Source organism: Hydra viridissima, unplaced genomic scaffold, assembly GCF_058129835.1.
Source record: "Hydra viridissima isolate aposymbiotic clone 2 unplaced genomic scaffold, HvirCarnegie_v1 scaffold_6, whole genome shotgun sequence".
NCBI classification, from domain to species: Eukaryota; Metazoa; Cnidaria; class Hydrozoa; order Anthoathecata; family Hydridae; genus Hydra; species Hydra viridissima.
Window position 1 is genome coordinate 14,689,432 of NW_028324305.1, and position 12,791 is coordinate 14,702,222.

The window sequence follows — 12,791 nt, forward strand, 5'->3', positions numbered from 1 at the left end:
CCGTCCGAAAATAAGGTTTTCTTAAAAACGTGGGGTTATTGAAATAAATTAATATTTAACAATTTCGTCCGCGGAAAATAACTTAATTTAATTGTACAAATTGAGTGAAATTTTGACTTTATAGTGCGCCAATAAAAAAAACCTGTAGAATTAGAATCACTGAATAAAGTTTAATAAAAGTTGTTGCAAATATAGCCTTTAGCCACACCAAACTCTGGATAACATTTCAGTCAGATTGGTTAACTAGTTAAAGATCTATGACAGTTTTAGCTTAAATTTTGTTAGTTTTTTGCTACTTATACCTCAAAACGTTACCGATTACTGTGATATTCGGTCACTATTTTCAAAATAATGGTTACATGAGTGTTCTACTATGTAATACCAACAATTTTTATTAAAATTGTTTAATTGCTACGTGTACCGTTTTCATTTTATAGACCAAAATATTGATTTGCTATTTAAAGCGTGGTTTCATTTGAAAATGATTGAAAAGCTTTTCTGAGGATACCTACATAGAAAGTAAAAATGTTTATTTCTCTTAAAACAGAAAAACTGTGAGAAAACCAAATACTTTTTATATTGACTAAGATAATTAACTTCAAAAAGCTTTGATAACTTAGATAACTGACCGCTAAAAGATTCGGAGGGCTGGTCCAAGTAAAATCAATCTTTACAAAGTAGGATGTTTTGAAACCAAAGTTTGAAAACTTTATCAAAATTAATGCAGAAGCACAAAAAGAGAAAAACTCTATCAAAAGTTTTCTAAAAGTGCAACTATTTTTGAAGAGAGAAATGTTATGAAGGGGAGAAGAGTCCTTTGAAGAGCAGTAAAAGTCGTTTAAAGGGCTCTCTGATCAAATAAGATCTCATCTAAATTGTCATTAAGTGTGACAAGCATCATTAATTTAAATAATTATAAGTATGTTGATAATTATAAATATATTAAGTGGATTGCTATCCAGTAAAAATTTAAGTTAAATTTTGTAAAAGGCAGAGTTTGATTAAGTGACGTTAGATTTAGTGAATTAACACAATGCCAAATCAAGAGAAGATTCATGATGAAAATTGAAAGTTTGTGTGCTTGCTCTGTCTGAAAAAATGTTTAAGGCAGTTTACTGTTTTCCAAGCAGATTGAATATGCCAATTGTACAAGACCAAGATCAATATCAGTGATTCTTGGGTAACACAAGGACACTGCGAATCAGCGCTACTACTTTGCGCAGGAAACGAGAGGGAAGAGAAGTTGCACTCCTACCTTTGTTTGATTTCAAGTGACTACTATAAAAAGCGGGTTCTAGCTCATTGATACTTTTCCATACTTAAGGAATGCAAGATGGCGTCGTGTTTTTTTAATGTAAAGTGTTGTCTGAATATTTTTTCCCGTTCTAAAATTATTTCTTTGCGCATTTTCATAATGAGATGACATTATGAAAAAAGGTTGTGAATGCCTTAGTTAATTTATTCTTTGTAGTTGTTCTTCAAGTATGGAAAAAGATGTTTATATTTTTCTCTTCGTGTTTCTCTAATTATTTAAGCAGCAGAAGCACACACTCTATATTTATCCTTTTGAAAACCTTTAATCAACGCTTCAATCTTTAATTTATTTTTTTTCTCCTCCTCATCCTCGCTTTCATCATCTTCGATGTAAATGGTGTAGCTGTTTGCTCTCGTTTCATAGCTTTCATCACGCAGATCTTCTAACAATTCATTATATATATAATCATCATATTCATTTTGTTCTTCAATACTCATCGCATTGTAATCTAAATATACAGGATCATTCATCGCAGATTCATTGTAAGGCAAATCTTCAGGATCATTCATCGTAGATTCACTGTAAGGCAAATCTTCAGGATCATTCATCGTAGATTCATTGTAAGGCAAATCTTCAGGATCAACATCTTCAGGATCATCATCTTCAGATTCTTCTGAACTATCATCTTCTGAGCTAGACCAACTAAATATATTAGCTTCGTCTAAAACATTAACATCATCTTCGCTTTCATAATCTTCTAGAAATTCATATTCTTCTGACATACTCATTGTTATTTTTTATATAATAAGAAATTTATTTAAGTCATTTTCAAATTTTTTTTCATCTGTGCATTAGATTCTTTGAATCCATGGAAATTCTTCGAATTTTTAAGCGTAATAATAGACTTGTCCGAGAAGAAGGAAAAAGCTTCCGGATTGACCGACTTGAGCATCACCAGAGTTGAGCGTGACAACGAGTCTTCTACCAGCTGCGACACTGGGCATGGAGTCAGCTTCTCCGAAATTTCTGTAAAAAGAAATGGTAGTTGTAGAACCGATGGATGAAGTGGATTGGTAAAGAAGCCCCGTTGATTTGTTGTTGAATGAAGTCACATTTGCTCCATTCCATGAGGACAAGTAAAAATCTTCCAGTCCAGAGGATGAAAAGAAGCATGTACTGTCACCGTCATATCCTGGAAAATATGTGTAATTGTTGGTATTGTATGAAGTCCAAGGAGTGAGTACAGTGCCGTTACCTGGAGGTAAATTCCCATTGTACATTCGGACTCTAGATTCCCACCAGTTTCCAGAGGCGCCAATGATGTGCATCCTGATGTATTTCAACGACACACCATTTCCTTTTCCGTTGGTGTTCATCAAAACGTATTCGCTGCCGTAAGTGGTATTCAAATATCGAAACGTTCTGCAGTACAGCTTGAAAAGAGGGATGGTTGCAGGAATGGAAGCAAGTGTGGAAATGAACGGTTGAATCCAATACGTGATGGCAGTAGCATTTCTGTTGACGAGTTGAATGGAGACGTCGTTTCTAAAAGGCATGTCCAATGTGAAATATCCTCCCAAGGAAGTGGTGTTAAACATGTTGCATCCCTGCAAAGAATTGGTGTAAAAAGCTCCTCCCAATGGTGAAAAAAGCAAATCGGTAGCAAGTCCTGTTTGATCCACTCCAATTCCTTCCGTTGTTTCTACATAATTCCCCACATTGATTTCTCCGTCAGTGAAGATTCGAATAAAAACTTGGCCAGGAATATTCGTGCCAGAGGTGCTGTATAAAGCCAGCCACAATCTTCTCAGCACTCCGGATTTTCCAGAAAACGCAAACACAGGAGAAGTGGTTAGCGCCGCAACCGTCTGAGACTTAAACCCTAAACTGGTAAAACTGGATCCTGGAACGACACTGATCAAACTCGATTTTTGCAACAGCAAGTCCACGTAATTTTTTGTCGCTCCATCTTGCGCGTTGGTTGGATCAGTCACGTTGATCAATTTGTGAGAGTTCAAATCCAAATCTGCTGCACCTACAGTCGTCCCACCCGAAGCATGCGTATCGACATAATTTTTCGTAGCCGAATCTGAGGCTGATGTAGGTTCAGCTAAATTAGTCAATTTGTGCGACGTCATGTTAATGTCTACGTAAGAAATAGTGTTGTAAGAGACTTTGGTGTCTACATACCCTTTTGTCGCTGCGTCTTTTAAATTGGTAGGATCGCTCACATTAATCAGTTTGTGAGAGTTCATGTCGATGATTCCAGTGATGGTGCTGGATCCGTCTGTTTTAACACACAGGCTCGAGCTGACGTCTACGTAATTTTTTGTGGCGGCGTCGTGAAGATTAGTCGGTTCATTCAAGTTGATTGCCTTGTGAAAGTTCAAATCCAAATCTGCAGTTCCAACTACAGTTCCAGTACCACCTGTCACGTGATTGTCTACGTAATTTTTAGTAGCGGCATCGTGTGCGTTGGTGGGTTCACCCAGGTTGATGATTTTATGAGAGTTGTAATCCAAATCTGCAGTGATGGTGCTCGATCCGTCCGTTTTAATATAAACGTTGCTGGTTGAGTCTGATGCAAGATTATCAAAATAAACACTGAATTCGCTTCTGTTGAATTTGTCAATCATTTTTTAATGGGGAAAAATTTTTTTTAAATCCTTCGGATTCATGGAACTTCACAAGTGAAATTCGATTCACCAAAGGGTGTTGACAACGTCTTGAAAACTGTCTTCCTCTTCGCATTTTTTCAAGACGTAAAGACACAAGTGTCCACAATAAGACGTGTTTCCAAATTGAACCCTTTCACTGTTGTAAAAGACAGGACTTTTCAAATAGTCAACGAGCTCGACGAGAGGTGGTTGAGCGTAAGAGTCAAAGCTGTATTTTTTGTCTCCGTCTTTGAACCAACACACCCATTGAAATCCATCTGTGCTCGAATCCCCCGTGTTGACAATTCCACATTCTTTTTTTCTAGGCTTTTTTGGCAACGCGTCTCTGACAAAAACTCCTCGAAAGTTTTTTATTTTCAGTTTTTTTGCTGCTTCCATCAACTGAATAGTGGATAAAGCCTCGTTTGGTAAAACAATTCCCTCCACATTTATTTTTTTGTTTCTAATTTTTTTTTATTTTGTTATTTTTTTAGATCTTTCATTTTTGTTACTCGTCTTTATCACTTACCTTTTTTAATTTGTAGTGACCTTAAGCCAACGTGTGTATTCTATCTTCCAAAATGACTCTTTTGTCGTCGTTAGCGCTGAGTGCGACTTTGTTGATTTCTTCAGTGAAAATATCGTGATGATGAGATCGTATGACGTTCATTTTTCTGAGCTGTTTTTCTTTAGTCATTAAGCAGTTTTTATAATCTTGATGAGTGATGTGCTTTTCAACTACACATTTCTGAATTCCTTTGCATTTTTTGTGTTCTTTTTTTTCATTAAAGACCTCATAAGAGTAGAGCTTAGGACGAAGCCCAACAAACTCTTTAATTTGCTTACCGCCTGTTTCATCCTTAAACTTACCGATAACCTTTTTATTTTTAAACCCAACGTCAAATGCAAAGTTTTGAATGGCAGGATGATCTTTAGGAAAGTCGCTCGTGTCAAACTTGCTTTCAACGTCATCAGCAATGTCTTTGTAAAAGTCTTCCGTTTCTATTTCATAAAAGAGCGAGTCAGTATCAGTCATGAGTAATTTCAGCTTATCCCCGTATTTAGGTTTCATGTAGTCGTAGTGATGTTCATACATGAGGGTTTTGCTGATGTCTAGGATGCTCATTCCCAAGAAAACAGGTTTGTCGTAAAAAACAAATGTCTTTTCCATGTGAACCGCGATTAAGTTTTCATCAAAAATGGTGTTTCGTTTATATTTAATTTTTTTAGATAATTTTATAGCTTCTTTTCTCGTGGTAATGAGTCTAACATCAACGCGTTTTAGAATATTCTCCATGGTTTTCCCAAAGACAGAGTTGTTCATGAGTTTGAAAAATTCTTTATCAGATTCGTTTGTAGCTTCTTTTCTCTTATCGGTGTTGAGATCAATGTACTTTTTCATGAAAGGTTCTTCTTCAAAGGTGATACCTCGATGAATTTTAGTAGTGATCAACCCCATTCGTTCATAGAGTTTTAGGTTTTCATGGTGAATGACATATTTTTCTTTGTTGTTTAAATTGGGAACTAACTTTTCCACTTTTCCAACGAGCATTCTTTCAGGAGCTAAAGGGTAATCATTGTGTAAATCGTGAAGACTTTCAGGATAATCTAAATCGACTTCGAGAATGCAAGGCATGGATTTCCAATTTAAAAGTTCATCCTCAGTCATCCATCTAAATCCTCTAACTGGAAGGGGTTTGCTCATAGCATATCCATAAAGATTATTGGCGTCTAAATATTGAAGAAACTTCGAAGGTTCTGAAGGTTTATAATCATCACTCATGTATTTGTTGTTAGCAGTTCCATGTCGATTGGAGATCATGCAGATTCCACCGCGTATTCCTTTTCGAATCATGTTGAGCATATCAATATCGGTTATAAGCTCTATTACAACTTCAGTTATCTTTAGCATAGCATCCCAAGCCAAACCAGGGGAGGTGTAATACCAAGCAGGATCAAGACCGTAATGTTCCATACAAGTGTCTCTAAAAGTTTCAAAGACATCTGCCAGTATCAACACATCCGACACGTTGTACAAATCGTGATAATCTCTGAACGTTTTGCATTGAAACGTACTCCAAACCTTTTGCGCATGCGAGTATTCTTCGTCGCTTATTCCCTCGTGTCTAAGTTTTGAGAAAAACGCTTCTTTTGGTGGTAATTGCGTTTCTTGAAATTTATCGAATCCGTCCACCCAATCGTAAGGGTATACACCTTTTTTACAAAGCAAATTAAATTTTTCACCTTCAAAATGTAATGCAAGGCTTTTAAACTGCTCTGGCTTTAAATTTTTAGACAAAGTATCCAAACTGGAGGAAAGGAATTTAAAGCTGTCGATGAACCTCAATTCAATTTTTTTGTATTTTGGTTTTCCATCTTTTCCAATGTACTCTCCCACTTTGATTTTTTTCGAGAAGCTGATATATTTTTCTTCATTGTTGGGTATACAAGTGATCTTTCCACCTAATTTTTTGATAAACAAATGAGTGTCGTAACCAGACAAATTATGAAAAACGACCGGGATGAATTTTGGAACTTGATATTTTTTATTGCAATCGTCGTGAGCCGCTCCTCGATATTTTCCAGTAAAATGACAGTGATCGCGTACTTTGTCGTCTTTGAGATTTTTATTGCAAATGTGGCAAACTGTTGCGGATTTGAAATTATTTTCGTCCTCTTTTGTCAAAAACATCTTTTTTTTCTCGATTTTTCCAAAAAGTTCTTTTATTGCGCTTTCCAAATTTTCAACAAAAAATTGAGCAACATCGTTGTTCTCGCTAAACGATACGGAAATGACTGGATCGTGCTCTAAAACGGTTTCATCAAAACATTTGATGTAATAGGAAAAGGAACATGGAATGTGTCTTTGAAACTTTTTTGTGTAAGACTGGTTTGGGTTGGGAGCGCACGAGTCTATCGGCTTGATAAAGCTTTCAAAGTCGGCATATACGATAAATGGAACCCTCATTGACTTTCCGATGCCTTTAAACTGAAGAGTTGCACCCTTTTTAGGAAGTTCAATTCTCATTGGCGCGTTTTTATAACAATCTTCTCGATGTTTTTGAAGCTTTTCTTCTTGATCATAACATTGAAGACACCTTCTGCAAAAATGTTGTTTTCTTTTACCTTTTGATGCTGAGGAGCCGGCAAATCGACTGAAACTATTAATGAGGCAGTAATGTTCTGTGTCTTCGTTTTTAATATACAGCAAATCAACATTATGCTTTCGATCGAGAAAGTCAGATACTTTCAAAGGGTTGGGTTTTTCATTTTCATACTCAAAAACGTTGATGCTAATGTCTGGATTATTTTTTTCAAACTTGTCAATATTATGGTAATTCACAGGAAATTCAATTCCTTCCCAATTCAGCTCTTTTGACTTTTCAATCAAGTCTTCATCAATTCTTTCGTTGTTTTTATTTTTCAGATTCAACGCTCTGGTAACTGACCATTTAAAGCATTGGTTGTCGTTGTTTTTCATGTTGATGATTGCCTTTTTGTCTTTTAGATCGTCAGTCAGCTCAATGTAGGAAGAAGCGCTGAGAGGTGTGTAATCGATAAAGTTTATATCCATTATTAAAATCTTAGATAGGATACTATTGGAACCTAAAGCATTGTATTTGACAATACTTTCCAAGACTTTTTCTTCCATTTCGCTCATTAACTCTCTTACATCTGTAGCTGCTCGAATAATTTCCGAGCTGGATGAAAAGCTTGCTTCCCGAGTCACTTCTTCACCAGTCATGATGCTTACAGATTTCATTTCGCACGTTAAAATAATTCTTACTTTTGTATTCCTTTCTCCTTCCATGGTTTGAATGGCAGACTCTCTTACCAAATTAAAAAAGGATGCAATGTCTTGATATTGAGAAGAAGGCTCGTAAGAATATAACCTAACAGTATTACCCAACGCGTGTTCAGTCAACTTGAATTTTATTTTATAAGGCTTTGGCACGGGCTGTTTATACACTGTTTTTAATACAAGTGATTTGATAGACTGTATCTTTTTATCGATTTGTTCCGCTGATTCGTTTACCTTCTCCTTGACTACTTCAGGAACGTAGGGTTCTATCCAATCTTTAACATCAACAAACTTATTTGCAACATAGGACGTCACACTTTTTGCAACTGCTTTCAGACTTGAAAAAAATGAAGGTCTCGGTGGAATGACTGGTTTTGGTGTTATGGCAGGTGTTAAATCTAAAACCGGTTCATCAAGGATGTGTTTTTGCAAATGAATTGGTTTCGGAGCAATAGGAGGCTTTACCACAGGTCTTGGTGGAATGATTGCTGGTTTCGGAGCAATAGGAGGTTTTATCACTGCAGAAGGAACAAACCTTACTTTTGTTGGCTTTATTGAAACTTTTGCCGGCTTTATTGAAACTTTTACAGCTGGTCTAACAAACCTCACCACGGTAGCATTAACAGGCAAAGGTCTTGCCTCAGTCGTTCGCCTACGAAAAGAAGCAGGAGCAGAGACAACTCTAGGAGGCTGCAAAGCCATTATAAGTTCCCCCTTTCTCATTTTAGAATACCCTTTTATTTTTTGCTCTTTAGCAATTTCTCGCAATTCTTTCAACGTTTTGTTTTCCATTTTTATTATAGCAAGAAATTTATTTAACCCAAAATCATTTTTCTAATATTTTTTATTTCTTTTCAATTCTCTGAAAAAAGAATTGAAAAAATTTTTACATTTCTCACGGACTTTTTCTTTCTAGCTTTTCCGAATTTAAAATTTCAATCTTTATTCCATCTTCCACTTTTCCATTTCGACGTTCCAAATATCTCCATCCATGTCCTGTCTTTTTCATTGCTTTGTAAAGGGATTTGTATTCAGTCACTTCCCCGGTTTCCATATTGGTTGTTTTCACAGACACAGGCTTATTTCGAATTGAAGCAAGTCTCTCGTATTTTGGATCGATCGGTTTTTTTTCCGTTTTCTCATTTTTCATTTTTATTTCTTTTTTTGGTCGACCCACTGACCTGTGTTCTTTTACACCTTTCAAAAGCGAATCTTTACTTATTAGATTATTCTCAATCGCAATCATCATCAAAGGCAACAATTTGTTTGAGGTTAATGTAATTCCATTTTCCATAAGCAAATTTTTCAGATAATTTTTTGTATATCTCATGTTTTATTTTTAAAAAGAAAAAAATTTTTTAAAATCATTTTTGTTAAGAATCTCATGACGGTATTTCAAACCTAATAAACAACGTTCATGGTGGTTCTGTTGGAAACGAAATTGAGCAATTTGTCGGAAATGATCACTGCAAAAATAACGGTGTTTTCTGGTACTGCTGTTCGAAATTTGAGGTTGACCACCAATTCTGCCGTTTCAGAAACAACTCTTTCTTTTTGCTTGCTAATGTCTACAAAAAACAACGGAAACAAATTTTTATATTCGAGCAGAGACAAACCAGATTGACAAACAAGTTCGTTTGTACCATAATATTTATCGTCAAAAGAGAACGCATCAGAATGAGCCATGGTAATTTTCTTTTCTCCAAAATTCAAGTCGTAATTGTAATTTGGATATTTTATTCCATTGACGGTTACGAAAAAATTGCTGACATCACAATGGTTGAAAATGGCTGGATTTACAATTTGACTGGAATTCTTGTTTGTCTGAAGCCCAAACACGATATATCTCGGAACGCTTTTGTCTGTGATTCTTCCAAGGGTCCAAGTAAATTCTGTGAGACCGGTAGGAATGGCTTGTCTTTCGACTTTGTTTGACTTATAGGCTACTGGGACGGAAATTTTACTCGCCATTAATTTCAAGAATTCGGCTTTCTTCGAAACATCCAACTCTATTCTAGGCATAAAAAGTCTGAATTTTTTAATGTCGATCATTCCTGCGGCAACAGTCTCAGCTCTGTAAATGGCGTCGTCGTATTCTTTTTTTGTAAAGGTAATGGTGTGTCTGAATCCATAAACGACTTTGTCGTAAGTTTCGCAAAAACCAAAAATGTGTTTTAATGGTATCTTGAACGAAAATGCGCCAACGGATGTCGTGTCTGCAAACAAGTGGTCTCGTCTTACAACAAATCCTGAATTTCCGGTGGCGTTTGAAGTGTCTTTATACCAAATTTGCTTCAAACCATCTGCAAGCTGAAAACCAAAAGGGTATTTCAACAATCCAAGCATGGTTGTTCCTTGACCTGGATACATGACCCTTTCCACTTGTTGTCCTGATAAATCATAGGTGGCATCGCTGAACAAATACATGATGGCGTTGTTTATCAGAGCAATGTTGTCTGTTGCTGTGTATGCAGTTCCATCCGCTTTTTTGAGAACCCCTTCGACGAGGATGTAAGCATCAGACGGAACTGTTTGCACAGATTGACAATCAATCTCAAAAACGATCGATCCTGAAGAATTTAAATCGAGGTTTGTTGGGAGGTACTCGAAAAAATCAACTTTTTCAATTCCAGTGTCATACTCTGGCATTTCATCAACTCTTAATCTATCGGTGTTTATCATTTTTAAAATGAGAAAAAAAAATTTATGTCATTTTTGATTTGTTAAAAAAATCAAGCAATCAAAAGCCCGCTCCCCATTTTAACGAGATCTTGGATTCTAGCCGCATTCTTTTTCGTCATTTTCTTTTTCACTTGAATGGAAGAACCAAACATTTTTTTATGCAGCTCTTCCATTGGATTAATATACGGATCAGCCTTTGCCGCTTCGTTTACAATCGTGGTGAGTAATTGGTTTGGATTCACTGTTCCTGTCTTGGCGTAAACTTTTTCAAGCGCTTTTTTTCCTTTGTCGATGGCAACGTCTTTAGCAGTTGATATAGCTGAAGAGGCTAATTCTTTTCCAGCTGATTTGGCGGCTGTGATTGCTTCTCTTCCAATTTCGCTTGCTGCTGCTTTTCTCAATAAATGAAGAGACGATCGTGAAGCATTTGTGGCTGCCATTCTCCTCAAAAAATTTTTAATCGCGTCCATGATTCCCCCACCTCCAACGACGTTCTTTTTAAAATATCTTCTGTTGTTCACAATGAGCATTTTTTTAAAATGAGAAAATATTTTTTTAGATCCGTTTGCGGATCAATGGAATTTCACTTGTGAAATTTTTAAATCCGTTCTCACGACTCGTTTTATTTTTGAATCGCTCTGTATTCTTCTTTGTTAATTTCACCCTGTCTCAAAAGCTCGTCACAAATGGCAACGGCTTCGTTTCTCGATGCTATATTTCCAGCATGTCCTGCGGCGATGCTCAAGTTAAGCCTTTGCGTAAGCACATTTGGATCGCTAGGAAGAATGATCACTCCTCGACCTTTTCTTCCACTCGTTTTTGTGTAATTTTTTTCCCAAATTTTTGAATCAATCGTTCCCCACTTTTCACTTCTCGAAGCTTTTGGCAGGGTTGGTCTCCCTTCCTTCTCCATTGCATGCGTTTCAACGAGTATTTTTTCATAATTTTTCATGTCTTCGTCTGTTACCTTTGTTGTATCAGGCTTGGATCTTGTGATCAATTCCCAAATACCTGTCGTCCCCTCGTACTTTTCTCCATCAATAATGATGTCGTTATTATCGATAAAAATTTCTTTGTTTCCAATAAACATTTTTCCGCGTTCTTTTGAGTGAATTCCAAACACTCTGTCTGCATAAAATTTTTTGGCTGCATATTTTGACAAATATTCCAAAGCAGTATTTCCAACATTCATTTTTCCAAAAGTTTTATCACTTTTTGAACTTTCAAAAGACGTCTCATTTTCTGGATAAGTCAAAGCCAGTGGAGTGTTTTCAACCTCTCTGTATGCGATGCTTTTTAGTTCGTTTTTTATATTTTCATTGCTCTCAATCAGAGGTTTAAAAAACTTGCTCAAATCAGTCTGATAATTTGCATCTGAAATGTTGGTGTTGAGACTCTCATTATAAAGCTTTTCTCTATTAGCTCTATATTCTCTCAAAATCTCATCTCGCTTTTCAGGATCTTGTATTCTAAAAAAAGACATTTTTAGAATACGGAGAAAAAAACTTAAAACAAAAACTCGATTGCGTTTACGATTTCTTAAATCCGCACGCGGATTCATGGAAAAATCTTTAATTTTTCTTAGATTCTTTGAATCCATGGAAATCTACGATTTCTTAAACAGGTTGTTGAATGCTTTTATCGCATCCTCTCTTCCTTTTTGGATTAACGACTCTTTAGTCAATTCGTCAATGACGCTTTTTGTCTTGGTTCGGATTTCTTCAGTCATAGTTTTGAATTTTTGAAGCTCGCTGAGAATGAGTTCGTACTCGGAATCACTTACAAATCCATCCATGAGAGATTTTGAAATGTGGTCGCTAATCGTATTCAATTTTGACTCGGAAAGAACTTTCAATTTTTCGTGCTTTTCAGCCTTTAGCATCATTTTTTTGTTCTGATGATTTCCGAAAATGGATAAAGCTCCCAATACAACAGCAACCCCTTCACACGCAATCGAAACTGGAGTGGCAACAACGGTTGATAAAAGTGCAATCCCTGTAACCCCTAAACCAATGCATACCGTTTGCAATCCGTCGTCGGTGAAACGAATTATTTTTGCCGCTCGATGGTATTTTTTACTCAAAGCCATTCGTTTCACTTTTTCATCCTCTATTTCTTTTTGGATCTCGCTTATTTTTTGAAGTCGATATAAATGTCCTCCATCTGATGGGGCTGTTGGAAGAACTGGATAAATTTTTTCAGTGTTTTTTATTATTTCCATCTTTTTAACAAAGACACATTTTTTTTAATTCGAATCGATGTAGTTTATTTTACAAAGCTTTTCACCTTTTTTAACGGTGACTTCCTGGTTGCTGTAATTGTGTATGGTCATGACTATGTCATCCACAGACTCGGAAAAAATAGCATCGTTTTTGAAATAATTCAATTGATTGCT

At 36.1% G+C, this 12,791-nt stretch overlaps 1 pseudogene; it reads right to left on the reverse strand.

Moving 5' to 3' along the window:
- The window catches only part of LOC149887157 (uncharacterized), a 563,485-nt pseudogene that overhangs the window by 419,589 nt on the left and 131,105 nt on the right, over positions 1–12,791 (reverse strand).